Below are 9,741 nucleotides of genomic sequence, written 5' to 3'. Positions count from 1 at the left end.
GCCCTTCAAGTAAGTTGAGATCCAACCTCCTTTCGCGCTCGTTGTCAATCTTGTTCATCATGAGCACTCTATGGGATGGGCATCCAATTTCTGCTGGAATCATTGCCTCCGTTCCATAGGTTAGGCTGAACGGGGATTCGCCATTGCTGGTTTTGCTTAATGTCCTGTGTGCCCACAGGACATTAGGTAGCTCTTCGACCCAAGAATGGGATTCTCCCTCCAACCTTTTCTTCAGCCCATTTAACAAGCTTTGATTCGCGCGCTCCACTTGGCCATTCCCCTGAGGGTGGTATACCGAAGTGAAGATTTGGTTGATGCGCAATTCCTTGAGCCAGCTGGATATCTTCCTGTCAGTGAATTGTTTGCCATTATCGCTCACAATTTCCATGGGCAAGCCAAAACGGCATATGATGTGGCTCCAGATAAACTGCTTCATCGCTTCGGCTGTGATTTTTGCTAGTGGCTTGGCTTCAACCCATTTTGTAAAATAGTCTACTGCCACTACCAAAAATTTTACTCGCCCTTGCGCTTGCGGTAGGGGACCCACAATATCGATTGCCCATTTGTGGAAAGGCCATGCGGAGGTCACCGGAATCAAGTTGTTCTTTGGCCGCATGGTGTTTGGCGCATAGCTCTGACATGCTTTGCATTTTTGGATCTCTTTTAAAGCGTCCAAGTACATGCCTGGCCAATAGTAACCTGCGCTCATTGCCTTGGCAACCACCATGCGCGGGCCAGCATGTATTCCACAGATTCCTTCGTGTATCTCTCTGATCACATAGCTTGCTTTCTCAGCATCTAGGCATTTCATGAGCGGTCCAAGATAAGAGCGTCGATATAATGTACCATCAAGCAGTTCATAGTTCTGCGACTTGTGTCTTATCTTCCTCGCCTGTGCGCGATTGTCCGGTACCTTTCCCTCCTTCAAGAATTCCATTATTGGAGTTATCCATGATGAAGGGGTTGTATGAGTTACAAGGACAGACTTCGCTACCACCGACGGGTTGCTCATTACTTCTACCCTGACATCTTTGCCAAAGTGATCGAAACTGGTTGATGCCATCTTACTCAGCGCGTCGGCAGATTTGTTTTCACTGCGCGGAATATGAATGATTCTGAAGCAGTCAAATTGCTCGATGAGCTTTCTCGCCTGCTCTAGATATAGAGGCATGGTGTTCTCCTTGGCATCATAAAGGCCATTGACCTGTGCTGCTACCAAGTATGAATCAACATGGGCCTCTAGCTTTTTAACTCCGAATTTGTGCGCGATGCGCAGGCCAGCCAGCAGGGCTTCATACTTAGCTTCATTGTTGGTGCTCTTGAAGTCCAACCTGATGGCGTAAGTATATTCCTGATTCTCTGGATCCACCAGCTTGAGGCCTGCGCCGGATCCTTCGTTGTTTGAAGCTCCGTCGGTGAATAATCTCCAAACATTTTCTTCATCATTGGCTCGCGGAGGGTCTACCTCGCGCTGAGCCTCTTCAATTTTTCCTTCGGGAATTTCTGCAATGAAATCAGCCAAGACTTGTCCCTTTATTGCTGGACGGGGCTTATAGGCGATCGTGTGCTCTCCTAACTCCAGCGCCCATTTTGTTAGCCTTCCCGAGAGCGCGGGGCGCCGCAAGACTTGCTGGATGTTGTAACCAGTTAGAACTTCAATAGGATGACCATTGAAATATCTATGAAGCTTGCGCGACGCATGTGTTAGTGATAAAACTAACTTTTCCATGATGGAGTAGCGCGTCTCAGGATCTGTCAGCACCCGACTCACATAGTATATTGGCGTTTGGATTCCCTTGCGATCCACCAACAATACTTCGCCGATGGCGCGCTCTCCTGCTGATAGGTACAATGTCAAGATTTCACCAGGAAGTGGAGCTGTGAGCGCGGGCAAATTTATCAAACACTCTTTTATCTCACTGAAAGCTTGCTCGGCCTCAGGAGTCCATTTGAATTGGCTTTTCTTTAAGCAATTTCTCAATGTGTTGACAAATGGGGTAGATTTGCTTGCATGGTTCGCTAGGAACCTGTTGATTGATACCAATCTACCATTCAGCTTCTGGACTTCTTTCATGGTGGATGGCGAGGGCATGTCAAGGATGGCCTCCACCTTCTCAGGGTTCACCTTGAAACCATCCTTGGTGACCATTACACCTAGGAATTTTCCCTCTTGTACGCCGAAAGTGCATTTGCTCGGATTGAGCTTCATGTTAACTTCCTTTAGGCGCCCAAGGGTTTCTTCGATGTCTTTGAGCATTTGTTTTTCCTCCCTGCTTTTGATCACCAAATCATCCACGTAGACTTCTAGGTTTCTCCCAATTTGCTCGCTGAAAACGGCATCCATAAGTCTTTGGTAGGTGGCTCCCGCATTCTTCAAACCAAAGGGCATTTTTGTGTAACAAAAAACACCCTTGTCGGTTCTGAAGGCGGTCTTGTCCTCATCTTGTGGTGCCATTTGAATCTGGTGATAGCCCTTGTAGGCATCCAGGAAACATTTGAGCTTGAATGGCGCCACGGAGTCCACCTTTGCATCGATGTTTGGGAGGGGGTAACAATCTTTTGGGCATGCTTTGTTGAGATCCTTGAAGTCAATGCACATCCTCCACGACCCGCTACTTTTCTTTACCATCACAGGATTGGCTACCCATGTCTGGTATCGTATTGGGCGGATGATGTTTGTGCGCAGTAGATCCTCAACCTGCTCATTCATGGCCTTCGCCTTCTCATCCCCCATGACTCTCTTCTTTTGAGCAATTGGCTCTACAGACTTGAAAGTGTTGAGAGAATGTTGTGCCAGGTCTCGCGGAACCCCAGTCATATCGGAGTGCTGCCACGCGAAGACCGACATATATGCTGTGAGCAATCTTTTCATTCTCAACCTCGTGTCGTCTGATATCGTTGCGCCAATTGTGATTGTCTGCTCCGGGAATTTTGGGTTGAGAATCCATTCCTCTGGCGCGTTGTCTGCCATTGGAAGTTTCATTCTCCCTTCCCGCGGAGTACTTGTCACTGCACACAAATGATCTCGGTATACAAAAGTTACACCTGTTGGTGTTGGGAACCCTAACGCGCCGTGCGCTGGCGACGGTATGGCGTTGAATTGGGCAATCGTTCCCCTACCCAAGATCATATTGTGGCATGAAGTGGTGGGCAAGACCAAGAAGTTGACAACTTTGGCTCGCTTGTGTTTTTCATCCCCCATGGTTAGTTCAAATTGTATTTGACCTAGTGGGTGAATGATTTCATTTGAAACACCAGAGATTGGTGCATTCACAATTTCAAGCCTTGCTTGGTCTGTCGGATCCAGTTTCCTAAAACATTGCTCATACATGATGTCTGATTCGCTGCCAGTGTCCACCAGGACTTTTGACACTTCATAATGAGCAATGTGTGTAGTGATGACAAGAGGACTGCTGATAGAAGGGCCTCCCCTGATTCTTGGGAAGATTACTTGTTGCTCGCGCCAATCTCCTTGGATTTGCGCGTTTCTCTTTCTTGATCCTTGCCCTTGCCTTCCTCCCTCGGCTACACAGATTGTTTTGAACTTTTTACTGGCAGAGGCTCCTTCTGGCTGTTCATTTTCTGGTCTTGAGTTTTTCACCAGGTGAGCCAGCTTGCCTGATTTCATATCTTTTTCAATTGCATCCTTCAAGTGGTGGCATGCATCAGTGTTGTGTCCTGTGGACTTGTGAAACTCACAGTACTTGCCACTGTTTGATGGTCCCTGGCGGTGTAGTGGCTTGGGGCTTTTGAATTGGACATTCTCAGTGCTTAACACTTGTGAAGGTGTTTTAGTGAGGGGAGTCCATATTCTTGGCAGAGGTCTGTTAGGATCTCTGCCGCCTTCCGTCTTGTCACCCTCCCCGCGATTACGAACGTCTTTTTGGGGCTGGGGTGAGCTTGGTTGCGCCTGCTTTTCTGCGGAAGAAAAACTGGTTGGTTGCAACCTGGACCATACAGAGTTCTGTTTGCCCCTTCTTTCGTTGTTGCGCGGTGCCTCTGCTTGATGCCCTCTTTCTCTCGCTCTATCTTGGGCAATTTGTTTTTCATTTCTCGCGAAGACTCGCGATGCTTCCATTAGCTTGGCCCAAGTGGTGGGCATGCCATCTCTGCTTACGAGGGCTCGGCGGAGTTGATCACTGCGCGCGCCTTGTAAAAAGGCCACGCGCAATAGTTGCTCAGTGATACCTCCGATTGCCAGAGACTACTGATTGAAACGAGTTATGTAGTCTTCAATCGTTTCATCATTCCTGCGCACGCAGTGCATGATGTCATCAGGGTCGCTCGTGTGTCTGCGCTGCTGTACGAAGTGAGCTTGGAACTTTTCCAAAAGTTCCTCGAACCCATCGATTTGCCCAGTCGGCAAGCTTTCGAACCAGACACGCGCCGCGCCCGTGAGGCAACGAGCAAACATGTGACACCATGTTGGCATCGTCCAGCTTTCTAGGTTTCCCGTGTTGTAAAAACCTTGCAAGAAATCGTCTGGATCTGTTGTGCCGTCATATTTGCCCAAACCACTTGGCATCTTGGTTTTGTGCTGAATGGGGGCCTTCGCGATGCGCTCAGTGAATTTTGAATGTTTCACTAAGATGGCTGGCCTGTACGGTGTGGTTACGTCCACTTGCCCTCTCACTGGTGGGCTGTACGGTGCGTGTAGATCCAGATCGGCTCTGGCTCCAGGCGCCATGTTCATTTGCGCGCGGGGCTGTGAGCCTCCTGCATGAGTATCTCGCGTCCTCCTGACGCTGTGTACTTCTTCATCACTAAACTTAGCGTGTTCAGTGTGAACAGAGTGACCCTCTTCCGGCGCGCGCCCCCTTCTTGTTCCATGAACAGTTTGCTTATCAAACGCTTGCCTTTGTGTTTTGTGTTTGACCAGCTCATTGTATTTGTCCATTAGACGCCGTTGCTCATTTATGAGCCATTCTTTAGGGTCATTTGTTTCATCTTCTGGACCCATTGGTCCTTTTTGTTTCGCGCCGGCAAGATTTTGTAACGTGAGATCGTCTGGAGGAGTTTCAGTCTGGCCATGAGGAGTTGTGATGAAGGGACGGTTACTGGTGGTGCGCGTAGAATCACGCGGCACCCTCAGAAACTGCTGTCCCTCATTAACATCCTCACGTTCAATATCCTCCAGAACTTGATCAACGTTACGAACGCCAGAAACCATGGTGAAAATTTTTTTTTTATAGATCTGATGAGATCTTGTTGCCGTTGTAACAGGTGATGGCGCCAATGAAGAAACGTGGATCGACTCACTGGTAGACGATCTACTTTCCTCGGGTGTGATTATGCTATTTCACCGATGGTTCTCTGGGATCTGGGTTCTTCCACCTACAAAATGAACAGCACCGTAAACTTACCCCTCAGAAAGGGACAGAGGTGTCCTCTTTGGGGTAACCCTCCGGTGTGAGAATAAGAATTTGTAGGAGAAGATAATAATATGAGAGTAAGGAAATTGAAGTGTATTGCTTGATATAGCTGAATACTGTGTAATTGTGTGTGTCCCTCCTTGTGGAGTTGATGTGGTATTTATAGTGCTAGGGTTTCCAATGATTGGGCTCAGACCCAATTAGGGCCTTGTTGGCCTCCTCCAATTGCTTTGCGCCACGTGTCCTTGGGGACACCTGGTGCTTTTTCATTGGTTATAATCACGTGGTAGAACATGGGTTACGCTGAGTTGTCCACCTTTCATTGGCAGCTGTCAACATCAGCATATTCTTATTCCTTAAAAAGATACCTTCTGGAAGGTTGTCTGACGTGCACAATCAAGGTTGCCCTAATCCTGATTTGGATAAGGACGAGGTTGATTATGTGCATGTGTGATATGCGCCTATCCTGAGGATGCGCGAGGTCTTCTCTTTATTCTCACGCGCAGATGTTTCATGCGCAGATGTGATATGCACAAGCATGTGATATGCGCCACGCGCGGATGCGCCACGCGCGGATGCGCCACGCGCAGGTGTGATACGCGTGAGCATATGTGATGCGTGAGCATATGTGATGCATGAGCATATGTGATGCCTGAGCATGTGATGCATGAGCATATGTGATTTGCGTGAGCATATGTTATATGCGCCATGCGCATAGGTTTTGGCTTTGTGCCTTCATAATGTCTTGATTTCAAGACTCTTGTCTATATCTTGTGGGTTGACCCGCCTCGCTCGGTGTTGAGGCGGGTACATACCTCTTCAGAGATTATTATAAGTAAAACGGACAATATTAGTTGATGTAAGAAACATAACGTTAAAAATATGCTCAAGCAATAAGTATTAAATGAAATTTGTAAATGCATGTTGAAAATAAAGAAATACTTAAATTTCAAAATCCAAACTATGTTTATTTTGAAAGTTTATAATAATATGGTAAGTTAAAATAATTATCTTTATTTTTTAAATGAATATTAAACAAAAATTGTAAAAATAAATTGAAAAGCTTAGATATACATGAACTTCAACTTCCAAACTGTATATATTTTAAAGTTTATGAAATATTAAAAAAAAAATCTTTTTTTATAATTTAAGGATAAATAAAATATTAGGTGCATTATTAATAGAAAATTTGACAACTTGTTGTCTACCGGAAATGACCCAAATACTCTCAAGTCTCAATAAACATAGTATTTTTTAAAAGTTAATTGATTTTTTAAAATCACCAACATACTAATATATTAATATATACTACAATAAAAATCGAAATTATATAATATATGATAGTTTATGAAAACGATGTTATGTATTTTTAATATATGAAATTCGTTTGAACAATAGAAAAGTGCATGTATCACATAATGCGCAATTTCCCGATGTTGAAAAGTTACACGCGGGTCTCTATAAATAAATATATAAATAATATTTAGGAGAATCATGAATATAACAATTTTGACCTATTTTTTTCACAATTGTTTTTATATATGGATTTTGGTAGAGTTGTAAACGAACTAAGCTGAATCGAACTAGGTGTTATTTATGTTTGTTTATTAAGATTTTATCGGAAAAATGAGCTGATCACGAACAATTATTTGAACGAAACTTCTTGTCCGTATTTGTTCAATGAGAAAATTACCGGAAAAATAAATAAATTTTCGTGAACAGTTCACGAACACAAACACTAACAAATCATCATAAATGAATATAAATAATGTTTAATTTGATTTGGCTAACCGAGAATGGTTTATGTCACTAGTTCGGTTTGACTACAAACTTTATTTGGGGTTTTTTTCAACAATATTCATATGCTTATTTAGCATATAAAGTATCTCATATAATACTCATATGTAATTTTGTTTTATAGTTAGTGGTTGTATTTTAATCTATTGTTTCATAGCTAGTGGTTGTATTTTAATCTATAATTCTATATGATAAGATTACAAAATTCATTAAAAAGTACTAAAAACCTTTAATGAACAAACATTATCGAACATAATCGGACGTAAATAATCACATTATCCAATGTTCACTTACACAATTGAATGAAATTTCTTGTCATGTTCATTTATTTATTAAACAAACGAACTTGCTGCCGAACAGTTCATGAATAGTTCCCTGAATGTTCGATTCATTTACAACCCTAGATTTCATTATCAACATCATTCTAACTTCTTACACAGTTGAAGCAATTTAATTAGTTGATACTAACATGTTATGATTTTTGCTTTCCTTATGTTTTACCCTCTCTAGTTAATTCTAAGTTCTAACACATGATATGTTGTGTTCTTATTTATTAAAAAGGCTTAAAATACGTATAAAATAAAATGAAAACACAAAATCAACATATGGTATTGGCATGCTAATTAACTTTTAATAGCTCATATTTACTAAAATCGTGTATAACTTCAACTTATCACAAAAGTGTTAATCCTTTAGTACATGAAAATAAAGGTTATGCTTATTATTGTTTAGTCAAAAGAAAAATGTTATTTTATGTAAGAAATAACATATTTAATATGATTATATATGAAATGAAAAATGATAGAGACGGTTGACCTTCGTTTTCTAACCACCATATGGACATGAATGTGATTTTATTTATTTGTTGAAGATCAAAGATGGATGCTCAGAGCTCAAAGATATTCTTATGTAGAACTTGATATATATCTTTAGTCATGCATACATATGATGCATAGTAAAACATATTTCTTATATTAAGTATAACAAAAATATAAATACTTGACACCCATGGCCGGCTCTAAGAAAGCAAAAAACTTTTGGGCCGAAGGCGAAAATTTTTTGGCCTTAAATAAAAAGAGTATTTTGTTAGGTTTAAACAGTTTAACTTTTATATGGGCTTACTTGGTTATAATTTGGGTTGTGTAAAAAACTTTTGTATAAAAAAATAATTAAAGATGTCTCTAGTGAGGCTAGAACCCACATGCTTCTTGGTTGTAAGTAATACCCATTTGCCACTAGACCAAGCTAGTGGTTATGTAATTGTTTTTGAACATTAAATATACATATTATTTTTAATAAAAATACATATATTTTTTTTCAAAAAAAAAAAATTTCGGGCCTAACGGGGTGTCGAGCCTGTGGCCGTCGACCACCCTACCACCCCCAAGGGCCGGCCCTGGTGACACGGATCTACTACTAAACAACTGACTACCACCTTTTGATGACGTTGCGTTCATGTCTTCCAAGGCCGTCTCCGAGAACCCTTAAAATTTTGGGGCCTGGGACGAGTAAAAAAAGGGTCTCTAAAATCGACTTCTCAATTATGTAATAGATAATTTGACAATTTTACTAATAAGATTGTCTTTCAAAAATCCAAAACAAACAAATAATAATAAACATGTTAATAAAATAACTCATAAGAGAAAAATAAAGTTTTTTTCTATTAAAAAAGAATACCATGACCAATAAATTTTTTACTATAATAACTCATATGAAAAAAAATTGTGGAAATTGAACCTATGACATTTGTTTTCATAGTTCAGAAAACTTTTCATTCAGTCAAAGAGTTATTTTGTAGTCTTTTGTGTTAAAATAAAATTATATATAAAATATAAAATTTATTTTTTTTAACAATTATGAGCCTCTGGGGAGAGTGGGCCTGGGTCCGTCGCCCACCTGGCCCTCCCCTTGGGCCAGTCGGATGTCTTCGCTCCCTGCCTTTATGACCAGTGTTAGATTTTCCTTTCAAATGGGTTATAAAATTTTATTATAAATTATATTATGACATGTTTCCTTCCCCAAGCTTTTCATTCTCACCATGTTTCTAAACCCTAATCACCTTCAGCTTTCTCATCTGATCATTCCAACATCAGACCTTCGATCCTCTAATCATCTTCGTTCATCATCAAATGTTCTAGGGATGTAACTTATTCCTATAAGTCTTAACTTCAATAATAACTTTATGTTTGAACCAAAAAAAAAATATTTACATAAGTTATGTCATATTTATGTTTATATTTAACATGTAAGGTAACTTTAATGCGCAGTAAAATGCTGACGAACATTTTTTCTTCTAAATCAATCTCATTAATGGCAATGGGCCTGGTGGCCCATTAATAAAAGCAAAACATTACGGAGTTGAGAGTTCTTAAGTTCAAGTCTTTTACATAACAAAAATTCGTCGTTAAAAAAAATAATGAATCTCATTAGTTTTAGACATAGAAGAGAGATCAACATAGAGATTTACGTTCTGACATTCGTCAATTTCGGGTCTTGTTTGTATTCGTTTTTGTATTTGTTTATTATGTAAACCGACCCGATTTGTAAACCAAAGCTTATGCTATAATCAAAA

This window comes from Bidens hawaiensis, unplaced genomic scaffold (genome assembly GCF_021521415.1).
Source record: "Bidens hawaiensis isolate Kalapana, Puna unplaced genomic scaffold, B.hawaiensis_p1.1 tig00002414_1, whole genome shotgun sequence".
Taxonomy (NCBI): domain Eukaryota; kingdom Viridiplantae; phylum Streptophyta; class Magnoliopsida; order Asterales; family Asteraceae; genus Bidens; species Bidens hawaiensis.
The sequence above is the reverse complement of the archived record's forward strand: the minus strand, read 5'-3'. Positions refer to the sequence as shown.